The sequence below is a fragment of the Neovison vison genome, chromosome 2 (assembly GCF_020171115.1).
Source record: "Neovison vison isolate M4711 chromosome 2, ASM_NN_V1, whole genome shotgun sequence".
NCBI classification, from domain to species: domain Eukaryota; kingdom Metazoa; phylum Chordata; class Mammalia; order Carnivora; family Mustelidae; genus Neogale; species Neogale vison.
The window spans coordinates 112797422-112820512 of NC_058092.1; positions in this window are offsets into that span (position 1 = coordinate 112797422).

Consider the following 23091-nt stretch of genomic DNA (forward strand, 5'->3'; position numbering starts at 1 on the left):
AGCCCGTCCCTTGAATCCCTGTTTTGGGGCACGCATAAGATGGAAAACAGCACTCTTCCCTTCCCCGAGAAAGCCACCAAACAATGGGACCCACCAGGATCTTTAGAGCTGAAAAATCTCCCATGGAGCCATGAGTCCCACGGGCATTCCGAGGCCATCCTGGACACGCAATCCAGAAACAAGAGCCTGTGCTACCGCCTTGGAGTCACCCGACTTATGGTTCCTGACTAGCTGCTCTCCAGGTCTATGCATTGGGCCTGTGATCCCCTCGCCACTAACCCTAAGCCGAGTTTGTGCTTTCAAATTTCTCTCCCAAAACCATAACTTACATGCCCTACAGGATGGGGTCTCTGTAGCCACACCACAGGACTGTTCCAGCCATCCCCAAGGAAATTGTGCCATCAAAGTTGCCCAAACCCACCAGATGGGAGAAATCTGCAAGGCCCCTGAGCCCACCCCAATTTTGGAGGCCGCAGTGGACTCAAATGCGCAGTCTGAAACACCCTGATCACCTACATCCAGGCAGATACCCAAGTCAATGGGCATGAGTCAAATGTTTGAACCTGACATGCCCCAAGTACTTCATTGGAACCCTAGATTAGGTTTCAGGCACCTGTCGTCAGAGGCCTGTTCTGGAATACCAATTTATGATTCAACATGTGGTCCCTGAGCCACACAACAGAACACCTCCTCTCCCTAGAAGGAAACCGTGCTCTTGGACCTGTGTCAAACTTTCAGGGTTAATGAATCCTGCACGACCCCTTAGCCACCAGCACATTCTAAGATCTCCCTGGTAACAAATCATCATTGTGACCCATCTTCATGCTACTCCATGTCAACTCCAGGCCATTGTACTTCACCTTAGAGCCACCAGAAGGAACCTGCCATGTTCCTCTGCTGCAATGGTCAATGGAGGTGTGCTTCCCACGCATCCATATGGGAGTGCTCTGCTACACAAACTTTCCTCATGAGGGACCCTGGAGCAAACAAACCCGAATCCCCCTGTCCGGTTGAAGGAAACCTTGCTGTTTGGAGCATCTCACAAGCCCCAGCATGGGAAATCCTCCATGACCTCTTAACGCCACCCTCCATTTGTTGGTCATCATAGATACAAACTCTTGTGTGAGCAGACAGCTGACATTCGCACTTACTCAGGTGTTGGGTATATCCAATCAGCCGCTGCACACTGGAGTTGCCTTCCACTTGGTAATTACTTTAACAGTTGTGTGTGTTTACCATTCCATCTTCACCCTCCTGGTCCAAAAGCCCTCTTGATAGGGAATTCTGGAGCCACAGCGCAGCATTCTGCCTTCCCCAAGAAAAGAATTGCCTGGTGAGTCTGCCCAGAAACCCCACATGAGGATCCACCTGCAGGGCCCTCGATGACACCCTAACATCTTAGGCCACCATGGGAACTAAGGCTCTCTCTGACAGCCTGAGCCACGACCTGCAGTCAGCCACCCAGACAGTGGGCCCCATTTCCTGCAGGTGGGACATGTTGTGGCCCAAAGCCCTCATCTCTACTCAACCTGGATATTCAAGCCTCTGTGCCGTCCGTAGCTCAAATCCCTGCCTATGGGGTTCCTGAAGCACAAGGGTACTCCTTCTTCCTGATGGCAGGAAATCTGGCTGTTGGTAGGGATGTCCATCCCTCAGAGTGAGAACCAGCTGCAAGGACATGAGACCACGGCCACACATGGGAGCTGCAAACACATTGTGGGCCAAACAGGCATTGTGACCGTCAGTGTGAACCTGCTTCCAAACAAACCCCCACAGTAGCTGGACCAGGAGCCCGCAGAGTGAGACATCCAGGCCTCTAGGGGCAAATCCCTTCCCTTGTTTGTGTTTTTCAGTCTCCTAGACCCAGAAACTGTCTCCGGAATCCCTCTTGTGGGGGTCCATTGAGACGGAAAACAGCAGTCTTCCCTTCCCCAGAGACAGCAAATTCTTGGAAGATGGGCAGAATCCCCAGAAATGAAGAAGGTTGCATGGCACCATGAAGCCACCCCTACATTTTGTGACCATTCTGGACTCACAATCCAGACAGAAAAGTCTGCCCAACTGCCTCGATGACACCTTAATTTCACTACACAATGAGATGCCCTCAGAGACTTCAGATCGGGGCAGTGATCACCTCGGGCCTCACCCTAATGCTAGTTCGTGTTTGCAGATTTCTGTCTCCAAAACCCTGTCGCAGTGCCCTCCAGGATGGGGCCTCTGGAGCCACAACAGACGACTGTGCCTACCCTTCCGAAGGAAACTCTGCCCTTCACTGTTTCCCAAACCCTGAAGCTTAGGAGCAAAGTACAAAGCCCCTGAGCACACCTCCATTTCCAAGAACGGTCTGGACGCAAGTGTACATTGTGACACACAGTGACCACCTGCCTCCAGGCAAACATCCAAGTCAAAGGCCCTGAGTCAGAAGATTGAACCTGACATGCTCCTAGGACTTGATCTATGCCCTAGCTTAAGTTTTCAGGCGCCTGCCCGAGAGGACTGTTCCCCCATACTGTCTTATATTCCAACATGTCCCTGAGCCACACAACATGCCCTCCTGTTGCAGGATACTTTGCTCTTGGTAGCTGTGTCCAACACTTAGTGCATTAGAATCCTGCATTGCCCCTGACCATCCCAACTTTCCAGTGTCTCCCTGGACACAAACTATCATTGTGATCGAACAGCATAATTCTCCATGTCAACTCAGCCTCCTTGGAACTACGCCCCAGAGCCACCAGATCGAACTTGCCATGTTCCTGAGCTGCAATGGTCAATGGAGTAGTGCTTTTCAGGCATCCATGAGGGAGAGCTATGCTACCATCCTTTCCATATGGGGGACCTTGGAGCAAACAAACCAGAATCCTCCTGTCCAGTAGAAGGAACCTTACTGTTTGGAGCATCCCACTAGCCACAGAGTGTGAAATCCTCCATGGCCTCTTGATGCAAACCCACCATATTTCCGTCATCCTAGACACAAACACCAGTGTGAGGAAATATCTGACATCCGCCCTTACTCAGGTGCTGGATGTCTCGAATCAGCCGCTGCACACTGAAAGTGCCTTCCGCTTGTCACTGAATTGAACCGTAACATGTGTTTTTAATTCCAACCTCACCCCCCTGGTCCCCATGCCCTCTTGATAGGGAATTCTGTAGCCACAACGCAGCTTTCTGCCTTCCCCCATAGAACGAAGAAGTGCCTGGTGAGTCTTCCTAGAAACCCCACATTAGGACCCACCTGCATGGCCCTGGAGGGCACCCTAATATCTTAGGTCACCACAGGCTCTCAGGCTCTGTCTGACACAGCCGGAGCCACGACCTCCAGGCAGCCATGCAGACAGTGGGCCCCATATCCTGCAGGTGGGACCTGCCTTGGCCAGAAGCCCTCATCTCTATTCAACCTGGTTATTCAGGCATTTTTCCCAAACTGTAGCTCAAATCCCTACCTATGGGAGAACCTGAAGTACAGGAGTATCCTTATTCCCAATGGCAGGAAACCTGGTTGTTGAGATGGGCACTAAGACTCTGTCTGACACAGCCTGAGCCACGACCTAGACTTAGCCATGCAGATAATGTGCCCCATATCCTGCAGGTTGGACTTGTTGTGGCCCATAGCCGTCATCCCTACTCAACCTGGATATTCAACCATCTTTCCCAGATTGTAGCTCAAATCCCTGACTACAGAGGAACCTGAAGCACAAGAGTACTCCTCCTTCCTGAAGGCAGAAAGCCTGGCTGTTGAGGTAGGTGTCCAACCCACAGAGTGGGATCCAGTTGCATGGCCCATGAGACCACGGCCACTCATGGGAGCCACTCTGGGAACAAACTTGCATTATTACCCTCAGTGTAAGGTTGCTTTCAAACAAAACCCTTCAGTAGCTGGACCAGGAGCCCGTAGAGCATGTCTACCACCCTAGGGCCAAACACTCACCCTCGTAGGTGTTTTCCAGGCACCCACACCTAGAACCTCTCTCTGGAATCCCTCTTTTGGGGTTCCCTGAGACAGAAAACAACAATCTCTTGGGAGCTGAGCAGAATCCCCAGAGCCGAAGTATCTCCCATGACCCCATGAAGCCAACCCTACATTTTGTGAAAGTCCAGGACAAACAATGCTGACAGAAAAGCCTGCACTACCGCCTCCATGATACCTTTGCTTCAGTACACTATGAGCTTCCAACAGGGCCTGCAGTTCGGGCCTGTGACCACCTCAGTCCTCAACCTACCCTAGTTCGTGTTTGCAGATTTCTTTCCCAATGACCTGCCCACATGCCCATCAGGAAGCAGTCTCCAGCCACACCAGACGACTGTGCCTACATACCCGAAGGAAACTCTGCCCTTAACGGTTGCCCAAACCCTGAAGATTAGGAGCAAAGTACAAAACCCGTAGCCCACCTTAATTCCAACAAAAACTCTGGACCCAAGGCCACATTCTGACACACAATGAGCCCCTGCCTCCAGGCATACATCCAAGTCAAAGGCCCTGAGCCAGAAGATTGAACATGACATGCCTCTAGGACTTTATCAATACCCTAGCTTAGATTTTCAGGTACCTGTCCCCAGAGGCCTGTTCTTCAATACCAACTTATATTCCAATATGTGGTCCCTGAGCCAAACAACAGAAACCCTCCTGTCGCTTAAGGATATCTTGGTCATGGTAGCTGTGTCCAAGACTCAGTGTAAGAGAATCCTGCATGGCCCCTGACCGCCCCAACATTCTAACTTCTCCCTGGATACAAACCAGCATTGTGATCCAACAGCATGAAACTCCATGTCAACACCAGCGACTTTGAACTTCGCCCCAGCGTCACCAGTACGAAAATGCCATTTCCTCATCTGCAACGGACACTGGAGGTGGGATTTCCAGGAATCCATGCAGGAGTGCTCTGCTCCCCAAACTTTCTGCATGGGGAACCCTGGAGCATACAAACGAGGCTCCACCAGACCATTAGAAGGAAACCTTGCTGTTTGTAGCATCTCACAAGCCCCAGGGTGGGAAATCCTCCATGGCTTCATGACGACTCCCCTCCATTTGTCAGTCATCATAGACATAAACTCCAGTGTGAGCAAACATCTGACATCTGCCCTTACTCAGGTGGTGGATGTCTTGAATCAGCCGCTGCACACTGGAAGTGCCTTCCGATTGTCACTGAATTTAATCATAGCTTGTGTTAACAATTCCATCCTCAACCTCTTGCCTCACAAGCCCTCTTGATAGCGATTCTGGAGCCACAATACAACATTCTGCCTGCCCCTAAGAAAGAAGAAGTTCCTGGTGAGTCTGCCCAGAAACCCCACATGAGGATCTACCTGTATGGCCCTCGACGACACTGTAATATCATAGGTTTCCATGGGCACCAAGGCTCCATATCACAAAGCCTGCGGCATGACCTCCAGTCAGCCACCCAGCCAGTGGGACACATTTCCTGCAGGGGTGACTTCCTGTGGCCTGAAACCAACATCTCTACTCACCCTGGATATTCAGAACTCTGTCCTAGACTGTAGCTCAAATCCATGCCTATGGGGGAACCTGACACACAAGAGTACTCCTCCTTCCCAACCCTCTGAGTGGGAACCAGCTGCATGGCCCATGAGACCACGGTCATGCATGGAAGACTCCCTGGATACAAACAGCCATTGTGATCCTCAGCGTGAGCCTGCTTTCAAACAAAACCCCTCAGTCGCTGGATCAGGAGCCCACAGAGTGGGACTGCCAGGTCCCTAGGGCCAAATCCTCACCCTCATTCATGTTTTCCAGGCACCCATACCCAGAACCTGGCTCTGGAATCCCTCTTTGGGTGTCCTCTGAGATGGAAATCAATAGTCTTCCCTTCCCCCAGAGACACCAAACTCTTGGGAGCTGAGCAGAATCCCCAGAGATGAAGAATTTCCCATGGCCTCATGAAGCCACTCCTATCTTTTGCAACCATCCTGGACACACACCCGACAGAAAAGCCTGTGCTACCGCCTCCATGACACCTTCATTTCAGTAAACTATGAGCTGCCCTCAGGGCCTGCACACCAGTGATCACATTGACCCTCACTATAACCCTAGTTTGCTTTTGCAGATTTTTCTCCCCAAAGGGCATGCCCACATGCCCTCCAGGATGGGGCCTCTGGTGCCACACAAAACAACTGTCCCTATGCTCCTGAAGGAAACTCTGCTCTTCATGGTTGTGCAAATCCTGAAGATTAGGAGCAAAGTAAAATCCCCTGAGCCCGCCTCAATTTTGAATAAGGCTCTGGACCCAAATGTGCATTCTGACACACAATGAGCCCCTACCTCCAGGCAGACATCCAAGTCAAAGGCCCTGAGTCAGAAGTTTGCACCTTCCATGACTATAGGACTTCATCAATACCCTAGTTTGGACGTTTAGGCGCCTGTCCACAAACGCCTGTTTTCCAATACCAACTTACATTCCAACATGTGGTCCTTGAGCCACACAACAGAACCACTCCTGTTCCCAGAAGGATCCCTTGCTCTTGGTTGCTGTGTCCATGACTCAGTATATGAGAATCCTGCATGGCCCCTGACCTCCCCAACATTCTAACGATCCCTGGATACAAACAAGCATTGTGATCCAACAGCATGAAATGCCATGTCAACTCAGGCCACTTGGAACTTCTCCCCAGAGCCACCAGATCGAACTTGCCATGTTCCTCGGATGTAGTGGTCAATGGAATTGTGCTTTTCAGGCATCCATGCAGGAGAGCTCTGCACCCAAACTTTCCATATGAGGGACACTGGAGTAAACAAACCAGACTCCACCTGTCCAGTAGAAAGAAACCTTGCTATTCAGAGCATCTCACAAGCCCCAGGGTGGGAAATCCTCCATGGCCTTGTTACACCACCCCTCCGTTTGGTGGTCAATGTAGACACGAACTTCAGTGTAAGCAAGCATCTGACATCCCCCCTTACTCAGATTCTGGATAACTTGCATCAGCCATTGCACACTGGAACTGCCTTCCGCTTGGCACTGAATTGAAACATAGATTGTGTGTACAATTCCATTTCACCCTCCTCATCCCCAAACCCTCTTGATAAGGAACATTGGAGCCACAACTCAGCATTCTGCCTACCACAAAGAAAGAAGACGTGCCTGTTGAGTCTGCCTGAAACCCCACCTGAGGATCCACCTGCCTGGCCCTCGACAGCACCTTAATATCATAGGCAGCTATGGGCAATCAGGCTCTGTCTGACACATCCTGAGCCATGACCTCCAGATAGCCATGCAGACAGTGGGTGCCATATCCTGCAGGTGGGACCTGCCATAGCCCAAAACCATCATCCCTATCCAACATGGGTATTCAGGAATCTTTCCAAGACCATAGCTCAAAATCCCTTCCTATGGGGGAATCTGAAGCACAAGAGTAATCCTCATTCCCGATGGCAGGTAACCTGGTGGTTGAGATGGGTGTCCAACCTTCAGATTGGGAACCAGCAGCATGGCCCATGAGACCATGGTCATTCATGGGAGCCACCCTGGGCAAAAACAGGCATTGTGTCCCTAAGCCTGAGCAGCATTCAAACAAGCACTCTCAGTTGCACCACCAGGATACCGCATTACAGGCCTGGTACTCCCCTAGTCCCAAATACTAACACTTGGTGGGATATTCCAGGCACCCAGACCCAGAGCCCGTCTCTGGAATCCCTGTTTTGAGGTACTGCTAATATGGAAAACAGCCCTATTCCCAACCGCGAAAAGGCTAACAAACTATTGGGAACCACTAGAATCCTTAGAGAGGAAAAATCTCCCATGTATCCATGAGACAACATCTGCATTCCGAGGCCGTCCGGGACACACAATCCAGATATAATAGCCAGTGCTACCACATTCGTGTCACCCTCTTTACAGTTCCTGAGAAGCTGCTCTCCTGGTCTAAGTATTGGACCTGCCATTGCCTCAACACTAACTCTAACCCAAATATTTCTTTGCATACATCTCTCCCAAACCATGACTCACATGCCCTCCAGGGTCTTGTCTTTGGTGCCACACCACAGGACTGTGCCTGCCATTCCCAAGGAAACTTTGCCCATCAGAGTTGCCCAAGGAGGACAAGATGGCGGGGTGGGTAGGAAGAGGCGCCTTTTCAGCCGGCACCCCAAAGTGAGCTGATTACCTACCAAAGAACTCCGATCACCCATGAAATCAGCCTGAGATCAGAATTATACACGTCTGGATCTCTACAGGGGCAGAAGACGCCAGTGGGCAGGTAAAGCAGAATGGGAACGGTGGACTGATATCGGAAGATAAACAAAAGGGGGAGGGAGCCACCAGAGGCAACCGGTTGGAAAATAATACCCTAATAGGAGCCAGAGTGCCCTGCGTCTGGGGACCAGCAGTAACTTGGAGACTGGTTGAAAGTACTCCAAAAGAGCAAAGGATCGCGGGGGGAAATTGTGGGAATCGGGGCGGCTAGGGACAGGGGCTTAAGTCCCCGGCCCCAGACAGCCTCCCAGGCGCTGAGGCAGAGAGAGTGTGGCAGAGAAACCGCTCTTGGTCCCTAAGCCGCCAGCGCGCCTGAGAATGTGTGGGTTCTAGTTCCAGTGAGGGGATGGGAGCTGCGTCTGTCTGCAGAATGTGCGCTAGCCCTACCACAAAGCCTGAGATACGCGCGCACGTCCCTCATGCTCCCCTGAGTTACAAAGTCCCGGCCAACACTCTTTGACCCACGCCATTGTTTCAAAGCCAAAGCCGCGCACCCAAAACTCTTCCCCTGACTGAGGCGCGCAAAAGCCCAGCCTGGGGCTTACGGACCAGCGCCCCGTTCTCAGTGCCCCAGACGTGCGCCCGACCCATAGCCACCTCTGAAAAGCGGTGCACGCAAGCCGGGAACTCCCAGCCTGGGCCGGCAGCAAAATCTCAGTGTGCGATCGCTGCTTGGAACCTCTCTGGCAGTCGGGAGATCCCAGACAGCCGCCACTGCCTTGGTTTTGAGTACGAGCAAAAGATCCTGTGCCCCCAGGGTCTGAAACTTGGAACCTGCTCTGCCAGCGGCCAAGGGGGAATTTATTCAACTTCTGCTCCCAGACTGAGGCTTCTCTCTGAGAGGGAGATCAGGGTGCGGTTTGATTTCTTCTAATACTACAGAAACCATCAAAGGCGGTCAAGGTGAGAGGAAAAAAAGTGAATAAGCATAAAAACCGCCAGAGAAAGCCTGAAAAAAAAAAAAAAAAAAAAAAAAAAAAACAGTTTCCCCAGGGCGCCTGGGTGGCTCAGTGGGTTAAGCTGCTGCCTTCGGCTCAGGTCATGATCTCAGGGTCCTGGGATCGAGTCCCGCATCGGGCTCTCTGCTCAGCAGGGAGCCTGCTTCCTCCTCTCTCTCTCTCTGCCTGCCTCTCTGCCTACTTGTGATCTCTGTCAAATAAATAAAATCTTAAAAAAAAAAAAAAAAACCGTTTCCCCAGAGTTGCCCAAAACCTCTGGATTAGGAGAAACCTGCAAGGTCCATGAGCCCACGCCAATATTGGAGGACACTCTGCACGCAAATGCATACTCTGAAACACCCTGATTCCCTACGTCCAGGCAGACACCCAAGTCAATGTTCCTGAGTCAGAATATTGAACCAGACATGTCCCTAGGACCTCACTGGAACCCTCCATTAGTTTTTCAGGTGTCTGCTCTCAGAGGCCTATACTGGAATAAAAACTTATGATACAACATGTGGTCCCTGGGCCATACAACAGAAAACCTCCTCCCCCAGAAGGAAACTGTGCTCTTGGACCTGTGTCAAAAGCTCAGGGTAGGAGAATCCTGCAAGGCCCCTTTGCCAACAGCACATTCTAAGATCTCCCCGGTAACAAGCCAGCATTGTGACCCATGTGCAAGACATTCCATATTAACTCAAGGCCTTGGTACTTCACTCCAGAGTCACCAGAACGGACCTGCCATGTTCCTCAGCTGCAATGGTCAATGGAGGTGTGCTTTCCAGGTGTCCCTGCTGAAGAGTTCTGCTACCTAAACTTTCCACATGGGGTACCGTGGAGCAAACAAACCAGACTCCACCTGTCCAGTAGAAGGAATGCTTGCTGTTTGGAGCATCTCAGAAACCTCAGCATGGGAAATCCTCCATGGGCTCTTGATGCCACCCGTCCATTTGTTGGTCATCATAGACACAAACTCTAGTGTGAGCAAACATCTGAGACCCGCCCTTACTCAGGTTCTGGATATCTTGAATAAGCCGCTTCACATTGGAACTGTGTTCCGCTTGGCACTGAATTGTGCAGTAGCTTGTGTTTACAATTCCATCCTCACCCTACTGCTCCCCAAGCTCTCTTGGTATCGAATTCTGGAGCTGCAATGCAGCATTCTGCCTTCCCCATAGAAAGAGGTGCCTGGTTAGTCTGCCCAGAATCCCCACATGAGGATCAATCAGCTCGGCCCTGGAGGGAACCCCAATTTATAGACTTCCCTGGCCACTACTGTTGTGTCTGACAGAGCCTGAGCCCCGACCTAGTGTCAGTCACCAAGAGAGCAGGCCCCGTATGTAGCATGTGGGACTGGCCATGGCCCAAGTCTGTCATCTCTACCCATACATGGTATTCTGACACCTTTCCCCAGACTTTGCTGAAATCCTTCAAATGGGAGAAGCACTATAGAGTACTACTCCTTCCCCATGGAAGGAAATCTGACTGTTGGGATGGATATCCAGCCCTCAAAGTGGGAGCAAGGTACATGACCAATGTGACCACGCCAACCCCTGAGGGCTCCCCGAGGCACAAACGGCATCGTGACCCTCACTCAAGTATGCTTTCAAAAGAACCCTCTAAGTTCCACCACAAGGTTCCCACATTGCAGGCCTGGTACGCCCCTAGACCCAAATCCTAACACTTGGTGGGATTTTCCAGGCGCCCAGATCCAGAACCCATCTCTGGAATCCCTGTGTAGGGGCCCCTCTAAGATGGAAAACAGCACTCTTATCTTCCCCGAAAAAGCCACCAAACTAAGGGGAGCCACCAGGATCCTTAGAGAGGAAAAGTCTCCCATGGATCCATGAGACCTCAGCTACATTCCGAGGTCATTCTGGACACACAATCCAGATAGAGAAGGCTGTGCTACCGTCTTCCAGTCACCCTAATTACAGTTCCTGACGAGCTGACCCTCAGGTCAATGCATTTGGCCTGTGATCGCCTTGCGACTAACCCAAACCCAAATTTGTGTTTGCAGACTTCTCTCCCAAAACCATGGCTCACATGCCCTCCAGGAGGGGTCACTCGAGGTGCACCACAGGACTCTGGCTGCATTCTCCAAGGAAACTGTGCCTATCACAGTTGTCCAAACCTTACAGATTAAGAGGAACCTGCAAGGCCCCTGAGCCAACCCCAATTTTGGCTGCCGCTGTGGACGCAAATGCACAGTCTCAAACACCCTGATCAGATACATTCAGCTAGAAAGACACGTCAATGGTCCTGAGTCAGAAGATTGAACCTGACATGCCCTTGGACCTCATTGGAACCCTTGATTAGGCTTTCAGGCATCTGTCCTCAGGGGCCTATTCTGGAATACCAACTTATGATACAACATGTGGTCCCTGAGCCACACAACAGAACATTTCCTGTCCCCAGAATGAAACCGTGCACCTGATCTGTACCAAACCCTCAGAAGAGTAGAATCCTGTGCTGCACCTTAGCCACCAGCACATTCTAAGATCTCCCTAGTAACAAACCAGCAGTGTGACCCATCTGAAAGAGATTCCATGTTAACTCATTGCCTTTGGTACTTCACATGAGAGACACCAGAATGCACATGCCATGTTCCTCAGTTGCAATGGAGAATGGAGGTGTGCTTTCCAGGCATCCATGTTGGAGAGCTTTGATATCCATAATTTCTACATGGGGGACCCTGGAGCAAACAAATCAGATTCCACCTGCCCAGTAGAAGGAAACCTTACTGTTTGGAGCATCTCACAAGTCTCAGCGTGGGAAATCCTCCATGGCCTCTTGACGCCACCCCTCCATTTGTCAGTTACCATAGACCCAAATGCCAGTGTGAGAAAACATTGAACAACTGCCCTGACTCAGGTGCTGGATCTGTCGAATCAACCACTGCACATTGGAACTGCCTTCCACTGGCACTGAATTTAACCGTAGTTTGTGTCTACAATTCCATCCTCACCCTACTTGTCCCCAAGCCCTGTTAATAGGGAATTCTGGGGGCACAACACAGCATTTTGCCTGCCCCATAGAAAGAAAAAGTGCCTGGTGAGTCTGTCCAGATCCCCCACATGAGGATCCACCTGCATGGCCCTCGACAATGCCCTAATATCATAAGACACCATGGGCACTAAAGCTCTGTCTGACATAGCCTGATCCACGACTTCCAGTCAGCCACCTAGACATTGGGCCCCATATCCTGCAGGTAGGACCTGCCATGGCCCAAAATCAACATCTCTGCTCAACCTGGCTATTCAGGCATCTGTCCCCAGAAGTTAGCTCAAATCCCTTCCTATAGGGGGGCTTGAGTCACAAGTGTTCCCCTCTTCCCAATGGCAGGAAATCTGGCCTGTGAAATGGATGTCCAACCCTCAGAGTGGGAACAAGCTGCATGGGCCTTGAGACCACGGTCACTCATGGGAGACGCCTTGGGCACAAACGCATTGTGACCCTAAGTGTGAGCCTGCTTTCAAACAAACGGCCTTAGTAGATGAACCAGGAGTCTGCAGAGCAGGCCTACCAGGTTGCTACTGTCAAATCCTCTACCTCGTTGGTGTTTTCTAGGCACCCAGACACAGAAAATGTCTCTGGAATCTCTCTTTTCCGGTTCCCCTGAGACTGAAAACAGCAGTCTTCCCTTCCCTCCGAGATACCAAACTGTTGGGAGCTGGGCGGAATACACAGAGATGAAGAATCTCCACGGTCCCATGAAGCCACCCCTATATTTTGCGACTGTCCTGGACACAGAATCCAGACAATATAGGCTTCACTACCGCCTCCATGACTCCTTAATTTCAGTACACTATGAGCTGCCCTCAGGGCCTGCTGATCGGGCCTTTGATCACCTTGGCCCTCACCCTAACCCGAATTCGTGTTTGCAGATCTGTCCCCAAGTCCTGGCCCTCATGCCCTCCAGGATGTGGCCTCTGTTGCAACACCAGATGATTGTGCCAACCCTCCTGAAGGAGACTCTACACTTCACTGTTGCCCAAACCCTGAAGATTAAGAGCAAAGTAAATGCCCCGAGCCCATGTCAATTTTGAAGGATGCGCCGGACCAAAATGTGCATTCTGACACACAATGAGCACCTGCCTCCAGGCAGACATCCAAGTCAAAGGCCCTGAGTCAGAAGATTTGACCTGACATTCCCCTAGGACTTCATCGATAGCCTAAATTAGATTTTCAGGTTCCAGCCCCAGAGGTCTGTTATCCAATACCAACTTATATACCAACATGTGGTACCTGAGCAACACTACAGAACCCCTCTCGTCCCCAGAATGATACCTTGCTCTTGGAGCTTTGTCCAAGACTCATGTAGGAGAATCCTGCCTTGCCCCTGACCTCACCAACATTCTAACATCTCCCTGGATACAAACCAGCATTGTAATCCAACAGCATAAAACTCCATGTCAACTCAGGCCGGAAGGAACTTTCCCCCAGAGCCACCATTCAACCTTCCATGTTCCTCATCTGTAGTGGTCAATGGAGGTGTGCTTTCCGGGCATCCATGCGGGAGAGCTCTGTTACCCAAACTTTCCATATGGAGAACAGTGGAGCAAAAAATCCAGACTCGCCCTGTCCAGTAGAAGGAATCCTTGCTGTTTGGAGCATCTCACAAGCCCCAGCGTGGGAAATCCTCCATGGCCTCGTAATGCCACCCCTCCATTTGGTGGTCATCATAAACACATACTCCAGTATGCGCAAAAATCTGACATCTGCCTTACTCGGGTGCTGGATATCTTGGATCAGCCACTACACACTGGAACTGCCTTCTGCTTGGCACTGAATTTAACTGTAGCTTGTGTTGACAATTCCATCCTCACCCTCCTGGTCCCCAAGCCCTCTTGATAGGGAATTCTGGAGCCACAACACAGCATTCTTCATGCCCCACAGAAAGAAGTGCCTGGTGAGACTGCCCAGAAACCCCACATGAGGATCCACCTGCCTGGCCCTTGATGGCACCCTAATATCATAAGACAACAAGAGCACTCAGGCTCTGTCTGACACAGCCTGAGCCATGACCTCTAGTCTGGCATGTTGACAGTGGACCCCATAAACTGCTGGTGGGACCTGCCTTGGCCTGAAGCTGCCACATCTGCTCAACCTGGATATTCAGGCATCTCTCCCAAGACTGTAGCTCAAATCCCTGACTATGAGGGAACCTCATGCACAAGCATATTCCTCATTCCATATGGCAGGAAACCTGGCTGTTGACATCGGTGTCCAACCCTCAAAGTGGGAAATAGCTGCAAGGCCCATGATTCCACGGCCACTCTTGGTATCCTCCCTGAGAACAAACAGGCATTGTGACCCTCATAGTGAGCCTGCTTTGAAACAAATGCCCTTGGTAGCTAGACCAGGAGCTCGCTGAGCATGACTGCTAGGTCACTAGTACCAAATGTTTACCCTAGTTCGTGTTTAATTGCACCCAGACACAGAACCTGTCTCTGGAATCCCACATTTGGGTGTTCCCTGAGACGGAAAACAGCAATCTTCCCTTCCCCCAGAGACACCAAATTCTTAGGAGCTGGGCAGAATCCCCAGAGATGAAGAATCTCCCATGGCCTCATGAAGCCACACCTACCATTTGCAATCATCCTGGACACACAATCCTGACAGAAAAGCCTACGCTAACGCCTCCAAGACATCTTAAATTCAGTACACTATGCAATGCCCGCAGGGCCTGCATATTGGGCCTGTGATCACCTAAGCCCTCACCATAACCCTAGTTCCCGTTTGCAGATTTCTGTCCCCAAAGCCCTGGCCCACATGCCCTCCAGGATGGGGCCTCTGGAGCCACACTGGACGACTGTGCCTACCCTCCCTAAGGAAACTCTGCCATTCATTGTTGCTCAAACCCTGAAGATTAGGAGGAAAATACAAAATAACTGAGTCCACCTCAATTGCGAGGAAAACTCTGGATCAAAATGTGCATTCTGGCATACCATGAGCACCTGCCTTCACGCAGACATCCATGTCAAAGGCCCTGAGTCAGAAGACTGATCCTGACATGCCCCTAGGACTTCATCAATACCATAGATTAGATTTTCAGGCGCCTGTCACCAGAGGCCTTTTCTCCAATAACAACTTAAATTCCAACATATGGTCCATGAGCCACACAACAGAATCCCTCCTGTCACCAGAAGGATAGCTTGCTCTTGGTAGCTATGTCCAAGACACAGTGTAGGCAAATCCTGCATGGCCCCTGACCACCCCAACATTCTAACATCTCCCTGGATACAAACCATCATTATGATCCAACAGCATGAAACTCCATGTCTACTCAGGCCGCTTGGAACTTCGCCTCAGAGTCACCAGAACGAACCTGCTATTTTCCTCACCTGCAATGGTCATTGGAGGTGTGTTTTCCAGTCATTTATTTTGGAGAGCTCTGCTACCCAAACTTTCCATGTGGGGTACGGTGGAGCAAACAAACCAGACTCGCCCTGTCAAGTACAAGGAATCCTTGCTGTTTGGAGCATCACACAAGCCCCAGCGTGGGAAATCCTCCATGTCCTCGTGAGGCCACCCCTCCATTTGGTGGCCAAAATAGACACAAAGTCCAGTGTAAGCATACAACCTAGATCAACCCTTACTCAGGTGCTCGTATCTCCAATCAGCCACTGCACACTCAAACGGTCTTTCCCTTGGCACTTAATTTAACCTTAGCTTGTGTTTACAATTGTATACTCACCTTCCTCGTCAACAAGCCTTCTTGACAGGGAATTCTGGAGCCAAAATGCAGCATTCTGCCTATCCCACAGACAGAAGAAGTGCCTGGTGAGTCTTCCCAGGCCCTCAAAGGCACCCTAATATCATAGGCCGCCATGGGCACTCATATTTAGTCTGGCACAGACTGAGCCATGACCTCTAGTCAGGCACACGGACAGTTTGCTCCATAGCCTGCAGGTGGTACCTGTCGTGGCCTGAAGCCGTCACATCTACTCAACCTGGATATTCAGGCATCTCTCCCCAGACTGTAGCTCAAATCCCTGCCTATGGGGGAACCTGAATCCCAGGAGTACTCCTCCTTCCCAATGGCATGGACCCTGGCTGTTGGGATGGGTGATCAACCCTCAGAATGGGAACCAACTGCATGGCCCATGAGGGCACGGTCACTCATGGAAGCCACCCTGGGCACAAAGAGGCATTGTGACCCTCAGCCTGAGCATGCTTTCAAACAAGCCTTTTAAGTTGCACCACCAGGATCCCACATTGAAGGCCTGGTATGCCCCTAGTCCCAATACTAACCCTTGTTGGGATATTCCAGGGGCCCATACCCAGAGCCTGTTTCTGGAATCCCTGTTTTGGGTCACCCCTAATATGGAAAACAGCACTCTTCACTTCCACAAAAACGCCACCAAACTATTGGGAGCCGCTAGGATCCTAAGAGAGGAAAATTCTCCCATGTACCCATGAGACAACATCTGCATTCCGAGGCCATCCGGGACAAGAGTCCAGATATAAAAGCTTTTGCTACTGCCTCGCATTACCCTAATTACAGCTCCTGACGAACTGCCCTCCAGGTCTATGCACTGGGCCTGTGATCACATCGCCAAAAAGCCTACCCCTAGTTTGTGTTTGCAGACTTCTCTCTCAAACCATGGATCACATTCCCTCCAGGATGGTGTCTCTGGAGCCACACCACAGGACTTTGCCTGCCATACCAAAGGCAGTTTGCCCAACCTACTTGCCCCAATCCTCCAGATTAGAAAAACCTGCAAGGCCCCTGATCCCACCCCAATATTGGAGGCTGCTCTAGATGCAAATGCGCAGTCTGTATCACCCTTAGTCCCTACATCTAGGCAGACTGTCAAGTCAATGGTCCGGAGACTGAAGATTGAAACACACATGCCACTAGGACCTCATTGGAACCCCAATTAGGTTTTCATGCTTCTGTCCTCAGAGGCCTGTTCTGGAATACCAACTTATGATACAACATGTGGTCCCTAAGCTACAAGCAGAAAAACTCCTGTCCCTAGAAGGAAACCGTGCTCTTGGACCTGTGTCAAACCCTCAGGGTAGGAGAATCCTGCATGGCACCTTAGCCACCAACACATTCTAAGATCTGCCTTGTAACAAACCAGCATGGTAACCCCTTTGTTAGAGGTTCCATGTCAACTCAAGGCCTTGGTACTTCTTCACAGAGTCACCAGAATGAAGCCTCCATGCTCCTAAGCTGCATGGTCCATGGAGATGTGTTTTCTAGGCATCCATGTGGGAGAGCTCTACTACCCAAATTTTCCACATGGGGGACCCTGGAGCAATCAAATCAGACTCCACCTGTCCAGTAGAGGGAAACCTTGCTGTTTGGAGCACCTCACAAGCCTCAGCGTGGGAAATCCTCCAGGGCCTCTTTATGCCTCCTTTCTATTTGTTGTTCATCATAGAGAAAAACTCCAGTGTGAGCAAACATGTGACATCTGCCCTTTCTCACGTTCTGGATATATCGAATAAGACACTGGACATTAGAACTGTCTTCAGCCTGGTACTGAATTTAACCGTGTCTTCGGTTTACAATTCCATTCTCACCCTACTCTTAGCCATGCCCTCTTGATAGGGAATTCTGGACCCAAAACGCAGCATTCTGCCTTCCCCATAGAAAGAAGTACCTGAGAGACTGCCAGGTAATCCCACATGAGGATCTGTCTGCTCGGCCATCGAGGGAACCCCGATTTATAGGTTCACTGGCCACTAGTGTTGTGTCTGACAGAGCCTGTGCCCCGACCTCATTTCAGCCACCCAGAGAGTCGGACCCATATCCGTCCATCCTCTCTACCGATCCTTGGTATTCAGCCATCTGTACCCAGACCTGTGCTGGAATCCCTGACAATGGGGGAACCTTGAGCACAATAGAGAACTTCTATTTCTCCAAGGCAGGAAACATGGCATTTGGGAAGTTTTTCCAACTCTCAGAGTAGGAGCCAGCTGCATGGCCAATGAGACCACGCCCAGTCATGGCGGCCACCATGGGCACAAACAGGCATTTAGACCCTCAGCCTGAGCATGCTTTCAACCCAGCCCTCTTAGTTGCACCACCATGATCTCGCTTTGAAGGCCTGGTATGCCCCCAGGCCCAAATCCTAACCCTTGGTGGGATTTTCCATGTGCCCAACCCAGAGTCCATCTCTGGAGTCCCTGTTTTCAGACACCCCTAAGATGGAAATCAGCACTCTTCCCTTCCCTGAAAAAGCCAACAAAGTATTGGGAACCACTGGGATCCTTAGAGAGGAAAAATCTCCCATGGATCCATGATACTACACCTGCATTCCAAGCCATCCTGGACACACAATCCAGATAGAAAAGGCTGTGCTACCACCTTCGAGTCACCGTAATTACAGTTCCTGATGAGCTGCCCTCCAGGTTTATGCATTGGGCATGTGATCTCCTCACCACTAACCCTAACCTGAATTTGTGTTTGCAGACTTCCCTCCCAAAGCAATGCCTCACATGCCCTCCAGGATTGGGTCTCTGGATCCACACCACAGGACTCTGCCTGCCATTCTCAAGGAAAATGTGCCCCTCACAGTTGCCCAAACCCTCCAGATTAGGAGAAACCTGCAAGGCCTCTGAGACAACCCCAATATTGGAGGCCGCTTGAGATGCAAATGCTCAGTCTGAAAAAGCTTGATCACCTCCATCGAGGCAGACACCCAAGTCAATCTTCTTGAGTCAGAAAATTGAAACTGACATGCCCCTTGGACCTCTTTGGGACCCTAGATTAGGTTTTCAGGCCTCTGTCCTCAGAGGCCTGTTCTGGAATACAAATGTATGATACAACATGTGGTCCCTGAGCTACACAACAGAACATCTCCTATCCCCATAAGGAAAACGTGCTCTTAGACCTGTGTCAAAGTCTCTAGATGAGAGAATTTTGAATGGCCTCATAGCCACCAGCACATTCTAAGATCTCCCTGGTAACAAACCAGCATTTTGACCCATCTGCAAGTGATTACCTCTCAACTCAAGGCCTTCGCACTCGCCCTAGAGCCATCAGAACGAACCTGGTATGTTCCTTAGCTGCAATGGTCAATGGAGATGTGCATTCCAGCCATCCATGCGGTGTATCTCTGCTACCCAAACTTTCCACCTGGAGGACGGTGGAGCAAACAAACCACTCTCCTCTTGTCCAGTAGAAGGAAACATTACTCTTTGGAGCATCTCACAATCCTCAGCTTGAGAAATCCTCCATGGCCATTTGACGCCACCCCCCCCCCAATTAGTTGGTCATCATAGACACAAACTCCAGTGTGAGCAAATATCTGACATCCACCCTTACTCAGGTGCTGGCATCTTTTTTTTTTTCCAATGTATTTATTTTCAGAAAAACAGTATTCATTATTTTTTCACCACACCCAGTGCTCCATGCAAGCCGTGCCCTCTATAATACCCACCACCTGGTACCCCAACCTCCCACCCCCCCGCCACTTCAAACCCCTCAGACTCTTTTTTCAGAGTCCATAGTCTCTCATGGTTTACCTCCCCTTCCAATTTACCCAAATTCCCTACTCCTCTCTAACGCCCCTTGTCCTCCATGCTATTTGTTATGCTCCACAAATAAGTGAAACCATATAATTGACTCTCTCTGCTTGACTTATTTCACTCAGCATAATCTCTTCCAGTCCCGTCCATGTTGCTACAAAAGTTGGGTATTCATCCTTTCTGATGGAGGCATAATACTCCATAGTGTATATGGACCACATCTTCCTTATCCATTCATCCGTTGAAGGGCATCTTGGTTCTTTCCATAGTTTGGCGACTGTGGCCATTGCTGCTATAAACATTGGGGTACAGATGGCCCTTCTTTTCACGACATCTGTGTCTTTTGGGGTAAATACCCAGGAGTGCAATTGCAGGGTCGTAGGGAAGCTCTATTTTTAATTTCTTGAGGAATCTCCACACTGTTCTCCAAAGAGGCTGCACCAACTTGCATTCCCACCAACAGTGTAAGAGGGCTCCCCTTTCTCCACATCCTCTCCAACACATGTTGTTTCCTGTTTTGTTAATTTTGGCCATTCTAACTGGTGTAAGGTGATATCTCAATGTGGTTTTAATTTGAATCTCCCTGAGGGCTAATGATGATGAGCATTTTTTCATGTGTCTGATAGCCATTTGTATGTCTTGATTGGAGAAGTGTCTGTTCATATCTTCTGCCCATTTTTTGATGTGTTTGTCTGTTTCATGTGGGTTGAGTTTGAGGAGTTCATTATAGATCCTGGATATCAACCTTTTGTCTGTACTGTCATTTGCAAATATATTCTCCCATTCCGTGGGTTGCCTCTTTGTTTTTTTGACTGTTTCCTTTGCTGTGCAGAAGCTTTTGATTTTGATGAAGTCCCAGAAGTTTATTTTCGCTTTTGTTTCCTTTGCCTTTGGAGACGTATCTTTTTTTTTTTTCCAATTTATTTATTTTCAGAAAAACAGTATTCATTATTTTTTCACCACACCCAGTGCTCCATGTAAGCTGTGCCCTCTATAATACCCACCACCTGGTAACTCAACCTCCCACCCCCCCGCCGTTTGAAGTGGCGGGGGGGGTGGGTGGAGACGTATCTTGAAATAAGTTGCTGTGGCTGATATCAAAGAGATTACTGCCTATGTTCTCCTCTAAGATTCTGATGGATTCCTGTCTCACGTTGAGGTCTTTTATCCATTTTGAGTTGATCTTTGTGTACGGTGTAAGAGAATGGTCGAGTTTCATTCTTCTACATATAGCTGTCCAGTTTTCCCAGCACCATTTATTGAAGAGACTGTCTTTTTTCCACTGTATATTTTTTCCTGTTCTGTCAAAGATTAATTGACCATAGAGTTGAGGGTCCATATCTGGGCTCTCTACTCTGTTCCACTGGTCTATGTGTCTGCTTTTATGCCAGTACCATGCTGTCTTGGTGATCACAGCTTTGTAATAAAGCTTGAAATCAGGTAAGGTGATGCTGCCAGCTTTATTTTTGTTTTTCAACATTTCCTTAGCGATTCGGGGTCTCTTCTGATTCCATACAAATTTTAGGAGTATTTGCTCCAGCTCTTTGAAGAATGCCAGTGGAATTTTGATCAGAATGGCATTAAAAGTATAGATTGCTCTAGGCAGTATAGACATTTTAACAATGTTTATTCTTCCGATCCAAGAGCATGAAATGTTCTTCCATCTTTTTGTGTCTTCTCCAATTACTTTCATGAGTGTTCTATAGTTCCTCAAGTACAGATCCTTTACCTCTTTAGTTAGGTTTATTCCAAGGTATCTTATGGTTCTTGGTGCTATAGTAAATGGAATCGATTCTCTAATTTCCCTTTCTGTATTTTCATTGTTAGTGTATAAGAAAGCCACTGATTTCTGCACATTGACTTTGTATCCTGCCACGCTGCTGAATTGCTGTATGAGTTCTAGTAGTTTGGGGGTGGAGTCTTTCGGGTTTTCCATATAAAGAATCATATCATCTGCGAAGAGAGAGAGTTTGACTTCTTCATTACCAATTTGGATACCTTTTATTTCTCTCTGTTGTCTGATTGCTGTTGCTAGGACTTCTAATACTATGTTGAACAAGAGTGGTGAAAGTGGGCATCCTTGTCTTGTTCCTGATCTCAATGGGAATGCTGCAAGCTTTTTCCCATTGAGGATGATATTTGCTGTGGGTCTTTCATAGATAGATTTGATGAGGTTCAGGAATGTTCCCTCTATCCCTATACTTGAAGCGTTTTAATCAGGAACGGATGTTGGATTTTGTCAAATGCTTTTTCTGCATCAATTGAGAGGACAATGTGGTTCTTCTCTTTTCTCATATTAATTTGTTGTATCACATTGATTGATCTGCGAATGTTGAACCATCCTTGTAGCCAGGGATGAATCCCACCTGATCATGGTGGATAATCTTTTTAATGTGCTGTTGGATCCTGTTGGCTAGGATCTTGTTGAGAATCTTAGCATCCATATTCATCAGTGATATTGGTCTGAAATTCTCCTTTTTGGTCGGGTCCTTGCCTGGTTTGGGGATCAGGGTAATGCTGGCTTCAGAGAAAGAGCCTGGAAGTTTTCCTTCTGCTTCAATTTTTTGAAACAGCTTCAGGAGAATAGGTGTTATTTCTTCTTTGAAGGTTTGGTAGAATTCCCCAGGGAATCCGTCAGATCCTGGGCTCTTGTTTTTGGGAGGTTTTTTTTTTTTTTTTTAAGATTTTATTTATTTATTTTACAGAGAGAAATCACAAGTAGATGGAGAGGCAGGCAGAGAGAGAGAGAGGGAAGCAGGCTCCCTGCTGAGCAGAGAGCCTGATGCGGGGCTCGATCCCAGGACCCTGAGATCATGACCTGAGCTGAAGGCAGCGGCTTAACCCACTGAGCCACCCAGGCGTCCCTTTTGGGAGGTCTTTGATCACTGATTCAATCTCGTTATTAGATATCAGTCTATTCAGGTTGTCGATTTCTTCCTGGTTCAATTTTGGTAGTTTATATTTTCCAGGAATGCATCCATTTCATCTAGGTTGCTAAGCTTATTGGCATATAACTGTCCGTAATAACTTCTGATGATTGTTTCTACTTCCTTGGCGTTAGTTGTGATTTCTCCCTTTCCATTCATAATTTTATAAATTTGGGATTTCTCTCTTTTCTTTCGGATTAGTGTAGCCAGTGGCTTATCGATCTTATTGATTCTTTCAAAAAACCAGCTTCTAGTTTCATTGATACATTCTACTGTATCTCTGGTTTCTCCCTCATTGATCTCAGCTCTAATCTTGATGATTTCCTTTCTTATGTGTGGAGTTGGTTTGATTTGTTGCTGATCCTCCAGCTCTTTAAGGTGTAGAGACAGCTGTTGTGTTCGGGATTTTTCAATTTTTTTGAGCAAGGCTTGGATGGCTATATATTTTCCCCTTAGGACTGCCTTTGCTGTATCCCATAGGTTTTGGACCGAAGTGTCTTCATTCTCATTGGTTTCCATGAATTGTTTCAGTTCTTC